Consider the following 20,856-nt stretch of genomic DNA (forward strand, 5'->3'; position numbering starts at 1 on the left):
TCCAAAATTAGTATTTTCCACAAAATGCTGAAATGGTTTGAATAACACAATCCTTGCCTAGCAAATGCAAGCCATTTTTCTACTAATTGATTTTTCGTACCATACATTAGAGTCCTGGTTGGAGAACAAAACGTGTTACAGACAGCAGTCCAAGATTTTTGTTCCAGCAAGGTCATTATTGTAAATCAGAGAGCTCTTCAAATTACATGGAATTAATTATAAGTGTGGGGTTTTTTTTTTTCATTTTTTAATCTGAAGATCACTCCATAGCAGGTAATAACAGACTTTGAAATCTTGTTTACCATAGAAAAAAATCTGTTAAATAAGCACTTGACTCAGGCCCTGATCTTTTGAAGTACATAGCATATAGGATAGACAATGGTCTTTTCTACAGAAAAAGATATAAATTCAAAAGTATCTTTTAAGTTTGCTAGTGTTATTTTTTTTTAGATTGATTTTTAATTTATACCTGAATAATGGTGGTTTCTTTTCACACTGAAACATGGCTTGCAAGGCACCATGTAAATAAACATCCAGAAAAATTAGTATCTCTGAGTAAATAAGCACTGAAAACATGTCATGTTTCACACATCATCATTTAGTACCCATATTTCTAGAGAGATTGCTTTCCTATAGCAACTAGTCCACTCACAGGCACACTGTATTTTTCTGCTTTAGCATTTTCTATGTCTGCTTCTACACTTTTTCTATCTATATCACTGAAGGGTTAACTTATTTTGTACCCTCCTCTTCTTCTGCATTTATCTCACTTGAAGCAGCTGCGATCGCTGCAGTCACCCTACAAGTGAAATGGCAGGCAGGCTCCTCCGAGATTGCATTAGCACTCTGTAAGCAGCTGCTAGGGGAACACAAAGACACAGCACACTCTATATATCTTTTCCCAGAGTCTCAGAATATTTTCTGTATGATAGCCCCTTTTCCAGCTGGTTTGAGAACTGGAAGTCCCAAGGCAGCTCCAATAACTGTGCTCATGGGCTGATAGGCCTATTCATTGAACTATTAGCAGAAGCATTAATTTCTTTGACCAAGTGTTAGAAATGATAATAAATCTGACTGAGGCTACATCTGATAGTGATTTGTGAAGCCTCTCATTTTGAATACATTAGTCTAAACTGCATCTGATGAAATAAGGAGGAAGAAGTAAAACCATCTTTACTTAATATAAATATTTCACTGCAAATGTCCTGCTTCTAGACAAAAAGTAATTCAAAATGCACACACACACATATGCACATATATAAAATTGCATCTCACAAGAACTCAAAAAAACTGCCTTGTCAGTTTTGTTTTAAAAGAGAGAATAATTGTTCATAATAGTGCTAAATAAGTTGTTTTCATTCTGGAAAGTTAACTACTCAATTTCTATGTTTGAAGCCGAATGTCAGCTACGGACTCCAGGAGGATGTTGTCTGCTTCTTTTCATCTTCAGCAGATGAATCTTGCCTATGGTGCTTGATTCATGACTCAAGAGAATATAAAATGCTACTATAAAATAAAAGATATCTACAATGAAAATACAGTTATAGATTATTGCTCAGAACTGTGATGTTCTTCAGAGGGCTTTATAGAATAGAATCTTCAAATTTCATCTTTTTTTTCCTGCAATGAAAAGCAAACTCATAAGACTCTTAGTTGACTTATAAAAGAATCAATCATATTTGGAAAGTTTGTGCATGGGCTGTTTAGTCTTTTGTTCCTTAACTTTATGCTTCTGAGAGACAGATCCTCAGATAGTTTTAAATATCTTAGTTGAGAGTGGAAAAATATAAAGCGGGATTGATTACAAGACCAGAAAAATTGATCAGATTTCAAATTCAGATCTAATTTCTTGCACCAATGAGGCCTAGCCAAAGACGCTTTAGAGGAAGACTAAAGAAGACTGTAGTAGACAGTATGAGAGTCTGTCCCTACCTTTAGTTTCAATCCAGTGTTAAAGAGGAGAGTTAGGCCTGAAAATTGACAGGAGATTTAAATAAGAAAGTTTAGCGATCCCCAACAATTAGTGCTACATGTATTGCAATTAAGTCTGTAGACAGTCCCCCATTATTTCTCCATATATCTAATCCCCAGTTCCTTTGTTCTGCTCACTTTCTCCAGCAATGGGTTCTGCTATGGGTTATTTTTGAAAAGTATTTTTTATTCATTTCCTCCTCTTTGCTTTTCAGGTGTACCATGTGGTCCCATTGCGCTTGTGTTATTAAAAACAAGAGCAAGCAAAGTCTGCCCTAAGCAGCTTCACATATTTTTGAATAATTTTCTTTTTTATGCACTTATTTCCTTGGCTAAGTGATCCTAATCTTTTGTCTCCATTTTCACACAAGTGTTTTGTCAATTTTTGCCTAACCTGTATTCAGTCACCTGTGGCATGGTAATGATTTTCTTAATATGGGACAATTGGTCCTCAAACCCATATGAAAGGTAAAATCTCATTATCATTTCATTTAGTGTTACTGCAGCCATTTCCTTATTATTGACTTCTGTTTTTTCACATGCTCATTTCTCCACAGCAAACACTGAGGGCTTTTTGCTGTTGTTTTTTAGTCAGACCCTGCTTTCTTATTTGGAACAGGTGAGCACATTAATATTCAATACTTCAAATTTAGAAATATGAATAGTTTCTTGCTTTGTACTCTTTTCTCTTTTTTTTTTTTGAGGTTTGAAGGTAGGCAGGAAAAAACATTGCTTTAGTCAGCTGCAGAAGCCCTCCTTCCATCAGCATTACAGCACACTAACACCTCTGTCTCACAAGATAGGCTGAACACAAAGTATTGCAGGTCTTCTGTTCAGAGTCCATCCCAACAAAAGGCTACATCCAGAAAGACATGGTCTGGTCAACACAAAGAAAGGACTGCTAAATCTGTAGAGTTTATAGCAAGCCCTAAAGCAAGTTTGTTTTGTTTTGTTTTTTTTGTTTGTTTGTTTGTATTTTTTGTTGCTGTTGTTTGGGTTTTTTGTTTTGTTTTTGCTTTTTGTTTTTTGGGGTTTTTTTTTAATTTGAGTTCTTTTTTTTTATTTTAATAGCACTTCTTTAGTAAGACAAAGAGACTGTTTCCAGCTGCCAGCTAGTAATACAGATAACACAACTTTGAATAATAAAGACTTACACTTGGTCAAATTTATATTACTTTTGAAAGATTGGGCAAAGTTATCCATAATGCCTAAAGTCAGACATTATGAAAGAATAATTTACTCATACAATAAGAATACAATGAAGCCTCCAAAATCCTTTTGCAGTGAAGTTGTCTATGTGAAACAGATGAGGAAAGAATTTTGTGACCCATCCTTGGAAAAAATCCAGGAATCTAAACTTCCTTGAAATGTCTGGTATCAAAGAATATTTCTGTTCTCTTTTTCCTACAGAGTCTGGCCAGTATTTAATTGCTTTGTGTTGTATAGTTAAGGTCAGCAGATATACCATTAAAGTGTTACTATTTAGGGTGATATGGTTTTCTACATGTCACAATAACCCAGGTTACATCTGTGACAAGAGAAGAGAAAGCACCAGGAAAACATCAAGCCGGGCTGTTTGCTTACTATTGTTAACCTCCTCACCCCAGCCACTGCAGTTCCACATCCTGTCTATCAGCTTGATAGAGCAGCAGGACCTATAGAGTCTCCCTCATCTGTGCCATGCTGGAATCCCAGATACCATTAAGGTCAATACACAACATGAGCTGCTGGAGCATCTGTTCCCTGGTTTATTTAATTTGGGGAGTGGTAGGGGGAGAATTTGGGGTGGGGGTAAATGCAATTTCTATGCACTTGACTATGGGATTTCTAGGAAAGACTGGAGGGGAGATGTAAACAGACCAGAATCTTGGGACTGAATCTGAAAAAAAAAGGTAAAAAAAAATATTTATACATTTACATTTCTCCTTAAAATTAAGAGCACAAAGGAAAACTCCAGGGAAGCATATATATATATATCTGTAACTACATATATGTAAAAATATAGAGATATGTAACAATATAAATATAGAGATATGTAACAAATCTGCAGTTATTTATTATACAGTGTCTTTCTTTGCTGAGGAAGCGTCTCTACCTGGCTTGAACTCCACAGTTCATTCCACGGAGCTAATTTATAAGTTGTTTACATATGGCCAATAGTGTTTAAAGGTAAAAAAGAGACAGACCTTAAGGTTTTTGAGGCAGAACATGTTTTGTTTTCTGTTCCTGCATGATTTGAGAGGTATAAACTGAGTTGATATCATTTTCATTTTGTGAATAATGAAATGATAACTGTAAGTCCCTGGCAGAAGTTTAGTTTTTAAATAAATTGGATTAATTATATACCAATGGCATGGGTTATCAGCATAAATAATACTTATTTTTCTTGGCATATACTGAATAATGAGTGTGAGAGCAATTATTTTTCCTAAAGTGATGTCTCCAAGTCAGGACTGAAAAAAAAATTATAACCAAAGACAAGTGACTGACAAGGAGTTGTAAACCTCCCTTTATACTAATACAAGACAGTCTCTCAAGCCTAATAAATCACAATGTAATACACGATAACACAAGTAGCTATTATGACAAAAGAACATCTACATGTTCTCAATGTTCATCAATTATTGACCTTTCCAAGCCCATTAGATTGTTATTAAGAAAATTGTGGCGTACATCTAGGAAACATAAACCTCCCATTTTTCAAAAGTGTTATTCAAAGATGCATTTATTTATACAGGCATTATTAAACTGTCTGTCCCTATGCCAAAAATTAGCAAGCTAACAGGAAAACTCTACAAAAAACCTCCACACAGACTTGGTTACTCTCAATCTGTCACTGAGCAAATAAACCATGCTACTCAAATACCTACCCCTGCAACTCAGCCACCAGGTATGGGTTTGGGAGCTTATCTAATGTTCCTTGTGGCAGTCAGCAACACTGGTAAAATTCAGTCACATACTCTTACAATAAAAAGACTGTGTAGATATTAATCATGTACACGTTCTTTGATCTGCACAAACCCAAGGCAATTGCAAAACTAGCTCTAAAGCCACACTTCCATATTCTTAGCAAGTAGCACTTTGTTGAAAGTGTTGCTATCAGTTGGAGCTCAAGAATTGCTAGATGTATATTTCATGTCCAGCTGAAAGCCTACTCAAAACTCACAGACTTTATTATATACTTGTGCGAAAGATACAAGTCCAAACATTTGTGGGATCAGTATTGATATTGCTGGTTGAAAAGACTTCTAATAATGTCTGTCAAATTACAGTTTTTTACTACCACAATCTTTTATCGATGTTAGGAAAGTTATCATCACCTTTTCTTTAGAGATTTACATGATAAGTGACAAGGTGCTTCACAGACCATAAGAAAAATAAAATACCCTCTCAATTAAAAAGTACTCAAGAATCATTGATTTATACCAGGAAATTATTAAAAAACTTTTTTTCCTTTAAGAGAAATTTATAATAGGTGTGGTTTTCAATATATTTTATAGAGAAAAAGATATCACATCAGTCAATGGTAGATGATCATCTTGCAGGTCAACATATGCTTGCATGGCTGATATTGCAGTCAGAGTTTTGACTTTCGTGACTTCTCAGAAATGAAAACTGTTGGGAAAAGACTAAATGCAACTGAAAAAAACAACAAACCCAAACCAGAAGATCAATCTGTTCAGATGAATCTCAACAAGCTGGGAAAATTAGGTGAACCTTAGTGGAGACAAAAGTGAAGTTCTGCACCAAAGGTTAAATAAACACACGTGGCAGTATGGGCTGGGCTCTGCCTGCCTAAGCAGAAGTATTTTAACCACATGATCCCAGAAACTCTTTTCCAGTCTAAATTTTTCTAGAAACCTACAAAACCATAGCAGCTAAAAAAAGGGTACAATTTGACAGAGGGGATGAGAGGAAGAGCCACTGTATGTAACTGGCATGCTTTAAAAGAAATGACACAAAATATTATTTGTTCTTTTCTCCCCATAGGATTAAAATTATCTGTAAACAAACTCCCTATCACTGGATTTTATTTAACTCATTGTCTATAGCTCTTAATTTTCTTCAGCAACTCTTCAGATTTAATTAATGGCCTTGCTCTTGTCATGAAAAACAAATTAGAGTGTTCACAAAATAGATTTTTATTATTCTAAATGATGTTTCTTCTGAAATTCCAATAGGTGGAGAGTTTCCATTCTAATGGCTCCCAACAAAAAATGATTCAGAGCAAATTTTAAATCACTTATTTCTACTGTCTTAATTACCAGCTAATTGTTGGGATTTAATCCAAGCAGGACTCTATCTAGAGTCAAAGCAAAAGTCTTATAAATTAGACAATTTGTAGGATTGGATTAAATATGCTCAGGGAATGGGAGTTCACTGATTGCTAGAGAGGGATCATGAATAACTAGCTAATAAATTTCAAATTTCTAAGCAGATAATCAAAATTATTATAATGCTTACTCCTTTGTTTACTGTAAGAAATGTAGTTCTAATCTTGGGAGCCTAAAGCAATGCAAAACCGAGGTAAAAATATGCCCATGCATTGTGTAGACTCCTTCAGTGGAATATTTATGTTGGAAGCTATGAGCCAACTGGGAAGTACTAAGATTAAGCATTTGCAAGTTTTTTCTTTTGTACCTCCATGGGCCTGTTATAGTGTGGAGACAGCAGGCCTGTCATGGAGGCACCTGCATGGCCTTCCCTGGAATCCTGAAGCTTGCCAGAGAGCCATATGTAACGTTGGTGGCAGCTGCCCTGTGTCACCGGGCATCCCTCCCTGGTCACCAGTTGGGTGGTACACGGCTGCTGCTACCCACAATGTGTGGTGTCTGGAAATGTGGCAGCCAAGCAATGAAGGGTCATTTAATATGTGAAGGCACCTGGCTGTGGCTGTGTGTGTTACTGTGTTAGGCTAGAATCTGCTTGCACACAACTAAAGCTCTGCTATTAAGATTAGAAATTATAATTGCTATACAGTTTTTACTTAGAAAAGGGATAGTACAAGTTAATATTCCTCATGGCCATTCAAACACCACTTCCTGTGCAAATTGACCTTTGGTTTCAGAGCTTTGATTACCCTGTGAAGTGGAGGTATCAAGGGCAAGCAGCTTATCAAATGGCTTACTGAATCCAGACAGCACTGTGCAATTTGAGTCTCAAAAGCAGTATAAATGCATTAGTTTGGCACAATAGTGGAGTGAGGACAGTGTTAGGCAGCTCCTCGTTCTGAGGCCTTTTAACCAGTTCCAGACTGACTAGTGAAGGCCATTCCTGACAAACCATGTGTCTATAAGATCAGTTTTCTAACCTGCACTGCAAGGACACTTCTACAATATTAAAAAAAACCAAATCCACATGCCTATTTTTTTTCTCATTTTGAGGAGCATTTCTCTCTTCCAAATGGGCACATTTGCACGAAATTACACATAATTGTTTCCCTCACTTGTTTTAGAATTTCCCATTGCTTATAAATATTGCTGAGCAAGACAGGTTTCTGCCAAATTCTAACACTGAGAACTGACTGCACTGAACAGCAAATTTCTCTGTGGAAAGCCAGTACAAAGGACTTCAGGTAGATTATTTAGATGAAGGCATTATAGGAATTCAGTTTAGATCCAGGGCAAATCTGAAGGACTTCATAAACCCTGGTTGACCTGAATTCTTGTTGTGATTACAGATTTATTGTATTTTTTTTTTCCCAGACTACTCTTAGTTTTGCTTGTTTATGCAAATGAGTCCTCTTATTTGTACATGAGATTTTATTTCACTGATTCAGTACACCACTAGCCAATAAGAAATCCAGGTCCACGTGAAGACTTGGTGAAGAAAATTATCTGAGTAGTAAATCCACTCATTCACACATTTGATGAATAACGGTTATATATCAACACTCAAAGCACTGATATCCTGTGGTTATGGATATTGTGCAAAATACCCAAATAGAGTAAGAGAGAGAGAAACTATGAAAAAATATTTGAAGTATTTTCATATGCCTGACAAAGAATAGAATTTAATGGGTAATTCCCACTTAGAAATACAGATGTTTTCCCATAACAGTTTCTGAACTCATGGCAGCCGTGTATATTGACAGTATTTGTTGTTGGTAAATTCAGATTTTACACATCTATGAGCACAGGAAAAGAAAGGTATTTCTTCCTGCACAAGTGGAGTACATGCTTATTGCAACTGACCAAATTTGTTAGTGAAAACAAATGTTCTCTGTGCTGTATTCTCTATATTCACTAGGGGTAGCAATGTCAGAGGTGTGCAAATATGTGGGAGGGGGAGCTATTTATTGTAATACAAAACACAATTTCAAAGAGTAAAACAATAGTGGTAATAATAATATTAATAGTAATAGTAACAATAGAAATGTAGTCCGGGTGTCAGTGAAAATGTCTCTCATAGAATATTCACCTACAGTTATTTTCAGAAACCATATTTTCTGGCACATTTTAAAAACAGATAAGAGAAGGAAAGACATTGGTAAATAAAAGATAGCAAATGTAAATACTACTTTGGGAAAAAATTCATTTTAGGAAGAAACCATTAGATCCTTTTCATCATTGAATTTTACTTTTCTGAACATGAAGATCTATCACGATGTTTTCTGCAAATCCTGAAAGCAAGAGGCTACAAGAAATTAACATTTTTTAGATGTACTTTTGACACATTCTTTCCAAGCTGATGTATGAAACTGTGGGAGATAGACTGGAACGTGACAGTTCCAGCATAACTGTCAGGATGTAACCAAAAACCGCAGAAGAAAACACTAATGGCTCTGAACCACATTCCTCAGAACAGCTTCAACCAGTCTGCACTAATAACAGAGCAGGTACCCCGCGGTGGTGACACTGTGCTTAATTTATAGAGCATTTACCACATGTAATAGGTTACCACTATCACCTGCAATAGCGAAATCAAAACATCTAGGCTGACATAGACAGATTTGTATCCCCACCTCCCCACTTTATAAATAGCAGCCAAAAGAGCTATAAGCAGCTGTCAACATGAATCTTATTCATCTTTCCAACAGCTAGCACTTTTCATGCTACTGAATATCTAAATGGGCAGGTTCTGCTCCTATGAAGCATTTTAAAGAATTTAAAGAGGTTGTCATTCTGACACTTCAGATCAGAACATACCTGTTATTTATACTGTGTGCATTAGTGTTTGTGTGTGTATTTTAGCCCTATATAAACACTGGCAGACTTTTTGCCTCAGTCAGCTTTTCTGAGTTTCTGTCAAGCGAACAGATTATTAACTTCTGCCTGGGAGACTTTGTGGGCCAGCTTCACTTCACATTAAAAAAAAAAAAAAATTACCAACTAACAAAGAAAATTGTGTATTTACTTTTTGAAGTTTATTCCTTTATTTTCTACGGAAGAATTAATATAATCATGAGTCTCAACATATCAATACCTGATATGTAGTTAAGGATATTGCATTCGCAGTAGACCATGGATATTTCAACAAATGGAAAACCACAATCTTTTATGCTGTGTAAGGATGTCAGTGGATAACTCCGTTCTTCTTTCCCCCAGCTGTGCTGGCTGTGACCAAGGATTGCATTGTCTTTCAGGTTTTATTCAATACCTCGCAGAATAATCTTCTCCATAAATTTACCAGTCACTGAAGTGAGACTGACTGTCCTGTAGTTTCTGGGGTCCTCCTTCCTCGTCTTGAAAATAAGGATAATATTTTCCAGCTTCCAGTCATCTGGGACCTCTCAGGATTCCCAAGACTGCTGAAAAATCATTGAAAGAGGTTTTGCGATGACATCATCCAGCACTTTGAGGATCCTTGGATGAATACTATCAGGCCCCATAGATTTTTAGGTATCCAGCTGGAGCAGCAGATCCTGCACAATTTCAGGGCTGACTGAGACTTGACCATTCTCATGGTACTCCAACTCACGCCACTGGGAACCCCTTGGTCTGTCATCCCTGTGGAAGATGGAGGCAAAAAAATGCATTAAATACCTCTGCCTTGTCCATGTCACTGTTTGTGAGGTGACCATCTTCATCCTGTAATGGATTAAATGTTATTTTTACACAGCTTATTGCCATTATTGTATTTGAAAAAACTCTTTTTATTATCCCCCATAGTTCTGGCAGCTTCAATTGGAGTTGAGCTTTAGCCAAATGAATTTTCTCCCTACAGTGGCAAGCAGCAGCTCTGTATTCTTTCCATGTCACCAGACTTTGCTTTCACCTATCGATTCACATAGAACACATACTGTTACTGGAATTGTTGGATAGCTGTAACAAAAATAAAATGACAATATTTGCCTGTCACCATAGTCAGAAAGAAATATCCTTACCCTCCAATACTTACAGTACTGTCAGTGCACCTCCCTTTTTGTGTCTGTATGTGCATGACTAAATTACTTCGTGTTTTTTCTTGCTCTGAAACATGAAATGTAGGATACTATTTCATATGGTACAAGTACTTAATTGGCAGGCATGGAATTGTATTAGCTTTTTCCTAAATTTAACTAAAATTTTTCTCCATAGTGGTGCTAACATTTTAAAGGGAATTTTAAGATAAGCTGCAGTCAGCTATGGTTGGTCTGGTTATAGAACTACACTGATATGAATGTGTCAGGGACCAAGAATTAAATGCTAGACTCTAAGCAGCTTCATGTCACAGGAACTCAGTGTAGATGTAGGATCTAAGAGCAATCTTGTTCCCTTTGATAACATGAAGAAAGGATTGATGATTAGATGTCTCAAGCCTTCACTTACAGTTGTTACTGTACTGTAAAAATTAAGGTTAGCTTCAAAGAAGTATTTAAACCTTTTAAAAGTGTGATTAGTCATCCTTCGAATGTAATGCAGCTAATCATTTGCTTAAAGGTAGACACATGCCTTAAATGCCTTGAAACAATGGGAAACTAATTAAATTGATTCAAAGTTTATTAGTTAAATAAATTGAACAGAATTACTTAAAAAAACATTGATGATTTTAACAGGATGACTTGTTGGCTCTTTCCTGGTCCACCAAATGAGACTTAGGCAGCAAATTATGTACTGTGAATAGGGGCAAGACAAAGATGCCCATACTGTTATTCATGGAAGTGAACTCACCACCCACTCCTACAATATTTCTTCCTGTGTTCTATATGTGTCTCCATATGGTGGACTGAGTATTTGAATACAGAGAAGCTCCACAGACTTTCTACTGCTCTTGAGAGTAGATGAGAGATCAGTAAACGGCGCATCATGCATGAAACCCAGGAGCAGAAAAGAGGTCTTGGTGCCTTTCATTTGTTACTGCATGCAAATTTTTATCATAGAGGAGAAACTAGGGGCACATGTGTGATACAGGTGTCAAAATAATACTACTAATGTTCAAGGCACAGGAATTGACAGTTTTGAAGAGAGATGGAATAATCTGAAAGTGAGTGTGACAAAACTATCATATAATGACATACAAAGAGGCAAGATGTGTTAAGACTAGTTTTCAGTAGGGGTGCTGAACCAGAAACTTCTGGAAGGATTTTCAGATAGGAAAAAAATGTGAGTGTGATGTAAATTTAAAAAGATTACTAGAAACGCCTAAAAAGTTGTAAAATGCTGTTGTTATTATAGCAAATGACTACTGTTTTGGGTTTGCATGGCAAGGTTCTGGTAGTGGGGAGCTACAGGTATGGCTTCAGTGAGAAACTGCCAGAAGTTTCTGCAGCTCCAAAATGGACCCACTGCTGGCCAAGGCCAAGGCCATCAACAACAGTGGTAGCACCTCTGGGATAACAGATTTAAGAAGAGGAAAACACTGCAGTGCAATTGCAGCTGGAGAAGAGAGGAGTATGAATATGTGAGATACAGCCCTGCAGACATCCAGGCTGGTGAAGAAGGAAGGGCAGAATGTGCTCCAGGTACCAGAGCAGAGATTTCCCTGCAGACCTTGGGGAAGACTATGGTGAGACACACTGTCCTCCTGCAGCCCATGGATATCAACAACAGAGCAGATGTTTATGTGCAGTCTGTGGAGGACCCTGCGCTGGAGCAGGTGGTTGTGCAAGAGAGGCAGTGACACTGTGGGAATCCCGTGCTGGAGCAGGGTCCTGGCAGGCCTGTGGAACCATGAAGAGAGGAGCCCACACTGGAGCAGGTTTACTGGCAGGATTTGTGACCACGTGGGGGACCTACACTGGAGCAGCCTGGTCCTGAGGGATTGCACCCTATGGAAGGGACCCACTTTGGAGCACTTGGTGAAGAACTGCAGACCATGTGAAGGAGAACATGAACTTCAAATTACAGAAATTCGTGGAGGACAGTCTCCTGTGGGAGGGAACCCATGCTGGAACAGGGGTAGAGTGTGAGGAGTCCTCCCTCTGAGGAGGAAGAAGGAGAAGAAAAAACATGTGATGAACTAAGCATAATCCCCATTCCCCATCCCCTGGGCCACTGGGAGAGAGGAGGGAAAGAAAATTGGGGGTAAAGTTTAACCAGGAAGAAGGTAGCAGTGGTTGGAAGGTATTTTTAAGATTTGGTTTTAGTTCTCATCGCCCTACTCTGATTTGGTTGGCAATAAATTAAACCGATTTCCCTGAGTTTTGCCCATGACAGTAATGGGTGAGAGATCTCTCCCTGTCCTTATCTCAACCCACAAGGCTTTAGTTATATTTTCTCTCCCTTGTCCAGCTGAGGAAGGGAGTGACACAGTGGCTTTGGTGGGCACCCGGTGTCCAGCCAGGGTCAAACCACCACAACCATATATGCAAATATGTCATATTATTACAGTTCCTTTAATTATTCCCTACTGAAAGTTATTTAAAGTCTGAAGGGAGCACACAAGAGTAACATTTTCATAGAAACTATGAAATGCATTTTCTACTAACTCCACAGTTACCTTCTGCCAGATGGATTTTTCACTGTTACTGCACACACTGACAAGTGAGAACTTTGTAATTTCCTAAAAGTGCTGATGTGAGCCCTCCTACTTAGTCTGAAACCTGTGTGTGAAGTTGCTTTTCTTGCATCTCTTGAATCAATTTCTTGCCTACCACAGTCGTGAAAAAGACAACATATATGAAATATACACTAGAATACAGATAGTGTTTAGCGTTCCTATGACAACATTCTAAAGTTCCATGTTTTACTAATGTCTATTGCATTGAAATAATGGACTGCCACTTCTTAGAGGGAAAGAGCCCTCAGCCCCAGAAAACCACCTAACAAGCTGGTACTCAGGGCATTCAGTGGGCATGTCAGAGTCCCCAGTTAAGACTGTTTGCTCTGCAGTCCTCTGAATAAGACAGCGTAGGGAACTATATACTACACCCTCCACTTCCCAGATACAATAGTAAGGTATTATCCTGTGGACCAATAAAGGTAGTGTCAAAAAGTGTATTAGCTCCAATAAGGATTATTAAGAGAAACTTTTACAACTCTTGAGGACTAAAGAATAACCTGAACTTGACAAAGCAGTGACCTGTACCTCCATCCTTCTGTGTCCACAGCAAGTACCTCACAAATCCCTTCATAGTCCAAAATGTACTTCATACAGTAACATATTTTGTTAAAATATTGCTATCTGAATCCAGCATTTATTAAGTTTAATACAGATGTGTTTCAGCTTTGTTTTTAAGAACTTACTAACTATTATGTTCAGTTATATTTCTGAGATCATTGCAGAAGTTGGGGAGATATTGTAAACATACTGTTGTACATCCACTAGGAGCTTCCCTGACCCACACCAGAATAGTTCTCAGTACAGTAAATTTTGGTGAAAAAATATGCATTGGTCTAATTCAGTCAGACTAATCTTTTATTTCTTCAATTTGTCAAAAAAATATTGGTAATATAATTTGACAGTAAACAATTTGAATGTCTTAGCAGTAGATAAATGAGCTTGGTGGCACAATATATATGATGTTGCTTGCCTTCTTATTTGATGTATGACATTCCAGTGATAAAGCACACCACATCTAATAACTTTGTTGCGGTTCAGAGTGAAAAAGCCAACAAAATTCCTTTTTTCTCTTTTCATTTTTTTTTTTTTGTGTGTGTTTGTGTGCATGTATTAAACCAGTCTTTGTGTAAAGGGCCAAGTAAATGGGAATAAAAGCACTCCATGAGGAAGAACAGAAATTCTGCTTTCTGATCCTGACTCTCTCTGCCACAGGCTGTGACCAGTCACTTCTGTCTACCTATTCAAAATACCCTGTTTCAGCACAAGCCTTCTTTAAGGTTCATCTCCATATTTCCATATTTCTTTCTTTTCTGATCATCCCTTTTAATTTCTTCTTGCTTGTAGACCACCTCCCACTTTTTCCATCTCTAATCTATAATTTTTACAGTAACTATCATCAGGCCAAACATCATTTATGGCCACTTAGGTAAAAACTTTTCTGAGTTTATTTTTCAGCATGAGACAAACCATAAAGGAAATTTAAAAAATTAAACTTTATGTAAAATATTTTGAGTAAAATGACTTTCCCAATAATAACAATTTAGTATTGCTTTTATGATTTTCTGTTTCTAAATCCTGGTGAACTTAATTGACACTCTTCTCTAAGGTTTATAACTTACAGTGGAACTTTACTGTGTTAGATCCAAAGAATTTCATCCAAGATTTGGAAGACAATTTTCTCAAAGCTGATTATTCTTATTTTTTGATATCTATTTATCAAAGCTAGTATCAAAAATTACAAGGCACATCATAACTTGTTTATGTGGTGGATAAATGTGTATGAACAATTTTATTTTTATTTGGCTGAGATCAGAGATCAAATTACTGTATTTGGTTTTCTTTCAATATAACTCAACCGTGCTTTTGGAATTCACTACTAAAGAAAACTAACGAGTCTTCTTGTTAATATAGTAAATGACTAGTACAGCATGCAGACTGAAAGATTCATTCACCTAATTTCTGATGTGATTTCACTGAAGACAAAACTCAGTTAAACTCAACCTGACTGTTGTGACAACAAAAGTTTCAGCTCTGTTTTGACCTAATGGAATCAGCATGATTTTATGCAGTGTGTACATCGTGCCTTGGGACAGCTGGAGAACAGAAGCTCCTGTAGATGATTTCTATACTATTTAGGTTCTCTTTCCCTTTGGATTACTCCTTGCAGTGATGATCATATGCCTAAAATGTAGTAAACATCATTTGTGAAACTATGAGCAGGCTTGGTGTGGAGAGGTAAAGCCATTTACTCTATTAACTAAGTGATTTACTAAGTCATAGTTTATACTATAAACAAGTTATATCCTTGTTTGTACTATAAACAAGGATACCTTGCATCTCCTCTGTCCTTACCACCCCAAAGACACAATTTGTGATATGCCTTATCCTGGTTTTAAAATCAAGAAGCAAGCATGGTTAGAAGGGGAAAAGGGGTTTTACCTCTGTATTTATTTTAAGGATCCTTAGGTGCACCACATCCAGGTTGAATGCACCCCAATGCACACCACAATGCACACCCCACAAAAGATCGGATATATCATTATAGGTCTTACTAATTAGCATATCTATCAAAGATTCCCCAATGAAAGGCTCAAGTGAGCCCCCCTCCCCAAGGAACCTTCCCCTGGATGGTTCTATCTTAGTGTACAAAATATGTTCTGGAGAGGACCTTGGTGTCTGGGGCTTTCTGTTCCCTGACTATGAAACTTCTAAGATGTCTAGTCTCCTAGCTTAACAAATAAGTCTAAGAACGTAGGCTAAAAACCTACAAGAATACAAAAGTCCTAAAAAGGTATATGAAAGGGGTATAAAAGAAAAGGCAAAAAATCATCACGACATCAGTACACCAAGGGCTGACTAAGCTCTCCATGGCAGAGGTCTCAGCATAGACTCTGCTGTGCTGTGCCAGGGAGAAGCATCAGGGCTGGAACTGTCCTGTCCCTACTTAGTCCCTTGGGCATAAATCTGATTCCTTCCTGTGGTGTCAGAACAAAAAAAGAAAAAAAGGATGACAAAAGTTTTGTGCTTCTATCCTTCCCTCTTCTTTGTATTCTTCTGTGTCATGAAGTCTCATATGGGTTCTCTGTGAACAAGTCTTCCAGTCAGGAATGTCTGTGTGTTTCCACAGGTGTTTTATGACCTCTTTACTGTTGATTAGTAGCTTTAGTAGCTGTCCTGCCATAGGACACACTTGGGCTCTGTTTTTTACCACATTATCAAATATAGTTATTCTCTTTTCAACCTAACTCTAAGAAAAGAAGTTGACCTCTCTTACGGCATTTGGCATTTGTTAGAAATCAATTCCATTTTAATACTTCATGTTTTTCTCAGCCATTTCCTTTGAGACATTTAGATATCTGCTAGTGTCTTTGGGGGATTTCCAACTTTCAAATCCTTATGTTGAGACATAAATAGTACTAGAGATGAAATTGACAGGAATTGGGGGCATTATGAGACTCCCACTAGGAACCTTCCAGCATTGCTAGGTTTGTAAAAAAAGTTTAGATCCGCTTGCCTTTCAGTGTTGATCTTAATCAGTACAGATTGATGAAAATTGAGTACCTAAGCACCTTAATTCTAAAACGTTTTCATCAGGGACTATAAATTTCAGTCTATGAGGTGAATTTGAACAGTCACACTCAACTACTGTCTCACAAGCCTGTTTTGAGAATTGACAAAAATAATTGGAAAAAGTCATTGGAGTGATACTGGTGTAAACACGTATCTCATTGACAGCATGTATTTCATAGAAGTCAAAAAAATATCATTCTCAAAATTCAAAAGGAGAGTATAAATTAATTAAGACAAAAGTTTCTGTATATGAAGACTAACAGCCCTGATAATAAGGACTAGTGTGCATTTAACTGATACCCTGAGAAATAGGTTTATTTGTCAAAACATGAGCTCTAGCGTAGATTAACTTCTTAAGAATGCAGGCTGTGATTTACATTGCTATCTTTTCTAACAAGATTTACCTAATCCTGAAATACACTGCTGACAAATCAGTCAAAAAAAATTTATATCTCTTAGAGAGCTTGCATGGAACCAAAGTAGACAGAAGTAGAAATTCTATTTAAGTACCTCAAAAGCACAGTGGATGAAATACTTCTTATATGATTCTTGCAAGCAATTACTTCTCTGCTTGTTGGTATCAAGGGGAAGAAATCTGCAATGGAATCTATTACTTGATTTTGGGTGAGAAGTGGTCAGTAACACACTGACGAGCAACAATATCAAAATCTAAAAAAAATGAAATATTAAGGGCAGCCGAGACATTACCCCATTTGCCTGACAGCCTCCCCTTCTCTGAATGCATATTGAAATACTTCATCCAAGGCATAGAAACACAAAATGAATAAGAAGAGATCTAGCTATATTCAGCATTCAGTGGAAGTCTCTAACTGCAGAAAAGTTCTTGAGTTCTCAATTTAATAAACACCTTATCCTTGATTTATCTTGACAATTTTTGCATTCATTATTCCATATACATTTCATATCTGCACTATCATCTGCATGCACTTCTGTGCATGCAGGCATGCTGTTTAAAAGCATAAGTGGCAATGGGAAGGGAATCAACAAACCTCAGAGACTCACAGAATTCCAGGGATTCCATTTATATTCAATACATGGGTACCACTGAAGCTATTTCTAGTGAATACCTTCTCAGAAATTCCCTAACCAGAAGTTACGCACATTCTATACAAAAAAAGAAACTTTTCTTTGTAAAACTGTAGCACATTCAAAGCAGTGACACAGTAAAATATCTTCTACTTTTGTGCATTGCATTTGCTCAAACATAAAAAAAATTGAGAAAAAACAATGAGCATTTCAAACGTAAAATATTTTTATAAAGCAAATCCCATGTGCACAAATTGCCAACCACCTTTAAAAACTAAAGCAACCTTATCATACTCCCCCTTGTTAATAAACTTGCCATTTTTCTTTTCTGCTAGTAATGACAGAATACAAGTACAAGGTTTTCTGACAGCAATCCCTGCATGCCAAAGTTTTGTTGTGGTTTTATTTGTTTGGGTTTTTTTTTGTTTCCTTGAAGGACAATCTGTTTGTATGAAAATATGACACTGTCTGTCATAGAAATATTTACAGCCAATAACAAACCCACCACACCGAAATGAAAACTTGCTGTGATGTTTTAATGAAGTGCCTTACTTTGTTTATTTGCTTGCTTCATAAGATCACACAACATCATAATATTTCAAAATCAGTTTGATGTTGATATTGGCTTCCCCAAAAATGTGTTACAAACTAGTTTTCAAATGCAGAAAGAGAAAAATGACTGATAAGTTATAATTACCTACAAATAGATGAGGCATGAGTGAAGTGTGCAGAGAAGTAATAGAAAATATGAAGCCTTTGAATTCCTTAAATTACCTAAACAATTAAAACAGACCTGTTGATATGTAATAAGAAAAACTGATTTGAAATTAAGATCTCAAATTTATTGAGACTTAAAGAAGCGTACAATAGAATCAAGATTTTATCTACAAAATACAAACATTCAAAATATGCTCCACAGTTCACAGAAAGATGAGTTTCCTATTGAACACTATTGCAAAAAACCAAAATTTTGGTTTCACTGCATTAGATTTGTCTTCTCAGGGTAATGAAAAAATTCAATAGACTTAGATATTAGTAGCTACTTTTAAATTTTTAATCTCAGTTATGGTAATTTTTTTAAAATAAGGGTACACTAGAATTAATTCAAAAAATCCCAAAAAACCAAACCAGTTGCCTTCTTCTTCAGAGAAATTTAAAAAAAAAAAAAAATAGAGACCAAAAATTTTTGAGGAGCTGAAATTTTACCTTAAATAAAATAAGTGTTTGTAAATTTCTACAATGAACTTGAGTCAGGTAAACTGTAAAATTAAAGTATTGATAAACAAAGAAAAGGTTATCAAAAGCCACTGTGTATTTGACTGTCCTTGCACCAATTCTCATGTGAATTACACCAATTCTAGAACATTCCAGGTACCTTCTTGGACTCCATTGCTTATTGCTAACTTAGTCTTGAAATAAGAAGATAATCACATTCCCACTTCTGTCAATGCAATGCAGCATACTTTTGAAGAAGAAAGAAAATGCAGCCATGACTTACAGTCCTTAAAGGAGCAAAATAAGTAAAAGTTGACCTTTAAATTAAACTATTAAAAGCAAATAACAATGATTAATTTCCCAACTTTTATCTCTTCAAGGCTCATTTCTAGAGAGTTTTTCTGCATTTAATTTAAATTCATTTGTGTCCTTGCTCATATACTGTAAACTTTCCTACAGAATAAAAGCTCAAATGTAATTTATAATTGCATCTTTCAAGTCTCTGAACCCTAGGTGGGTGTTGGGGAGTGATATCCCTCACAGTCTAAGAAAAGAGCAAATTAAGGACCACTTAATGAAGTTGAATAGCTGTTGGGGTGGGTCAGTCTGCTCTCGGGCTGAAACCATCAAATGTCAGTCACCAGAAGAGATCACTGAGGTCTAGGTTACCTCCCCCTGGGTGGCTCCCAATCCTAAATTACCTCCCCCTGTTCCAGAAAGTTCTCCCTTTTTTAGTTATTAATTGTTTTCCTGTCATGACTCCTGCCTCCCCGTTTTCCCCATTTGTTCTGAAAAATTGTATCCTCCCCTCTGCTTGTACCCCATTGGTTGTTTTCCCTTTCCCTGCCTTGCTCCGCCCCCCCATAAAGGTGGCTAGCCCGCGTCTCCTCAGGGCTTTTGCTGGTCCCTGATCCCTCCTGCAAATAAACCTGTTGGAACTCACACCAGAAGCCCCTCCCGCCTTCTTTGCCTCCAGGCTAACGCCAGCCTGATCATCGGCCGCCGGATGTGCTTCCTCTGAGGACGAGCCAGTGCACGCACCCCTCTCACACTGATTCCACTGAGCCGTGCAGCGAGGACACTGTGGAGGCCAACGCTGCGTCCCCTCTGCCCGAGGGCACGCCGGGGCTTGTGGTGACAAGCCCCCGGTTGTGTTAAATAGCCACAAGTCTAGGGGACTAATGAGATGCATCCCAAGGCAAATGGCTGATGTTGCTTCCAAGTCATTGTTGTTTCCACTGTAAGAGATGGTCTGAAGATCCCTCATCTGCCTCACGATCATCGCCGAGGACAGAGACTGAGCACAGCAGTCCTGGCCTGGCTGAGGTGGGATGTCTGCCAAGTGTTGCCTGCAGGTGTGCCCATTGGGAACTGGTACGCATTCCTGAGGAAATTAGTGCAGGTCGCAATGGACTGCGTCATTCTTGTTGCCAAAGCAGGAAGGACTGCGCTGAAGCGAAAAGGAATGACCTGTCCTGTACACCTGTCCTGTACACCTGTCCTGTACACCTGTCTTGTACGTCTGTCCTGTACCTGTTTTCCCAAAGCAACGGGCCCCATAACAATGGCTGTAGATTTCCCCCACCTCTTGGCCAATTGCCCCTCACTTCTGAAAAGGACTATAAAGGGACTTTCTGAAATAACTGAGATTGAGATCTCCCCACGGAAAGAAGACGAATCTATTGGCAGAAGACCACAAGGACTTAGTCTCATCCGTTGGTAGATATTCCCCCCCTTCTTCTTCCTCTCTACTCTTTTACTTTGTTTTTCTTTCTCTCTCTCTCTCTCTTTCTCTCCTCTATCACGTTACTGTGTTGTGGGCACTTAATAAAGGTGCACTGTTCTGATTAAAATTGAAATCCCTTGTGTCCTTTTACACTCTGAGATCGATAAACGAACCATCACGACCCCCGCTTGTATTAGCGGATTGTGACAGCTGTCCATCACATTTGAAAGGTCATGGTGGTCAGGCAATGTCCCTGGAGACTGAAAAAAGGAAATATCATTCCTATTTTTACAGAGGGGATGAAGGAAGATCCTGTGAACTACAGACTGGAAGACTCACTCCTGTGCCATGGAGCAGATCCTCATGAAAACAATGTTAAACAACATTTAAGACAATGAGGTGAT

The sequence above is a fragment of the Corvus kubaryi genome, unplaced genomic scaffold (assembly GCF_017639235.1).
Source record: "Corvus kubaryi isolate FWS band 111438036 unplaced genomic scaffold, C.kubaryi_AGA036_p1.0 132, whole genome shotgun sequence".
In the NCBI taxonomy this organism is placed as follows: domain Eukaryota; kingdom Metazoa; phylum Chordata; class Aves; order Passeriformes; family Corvidae; genus Corvus; species Corvus kubaryi.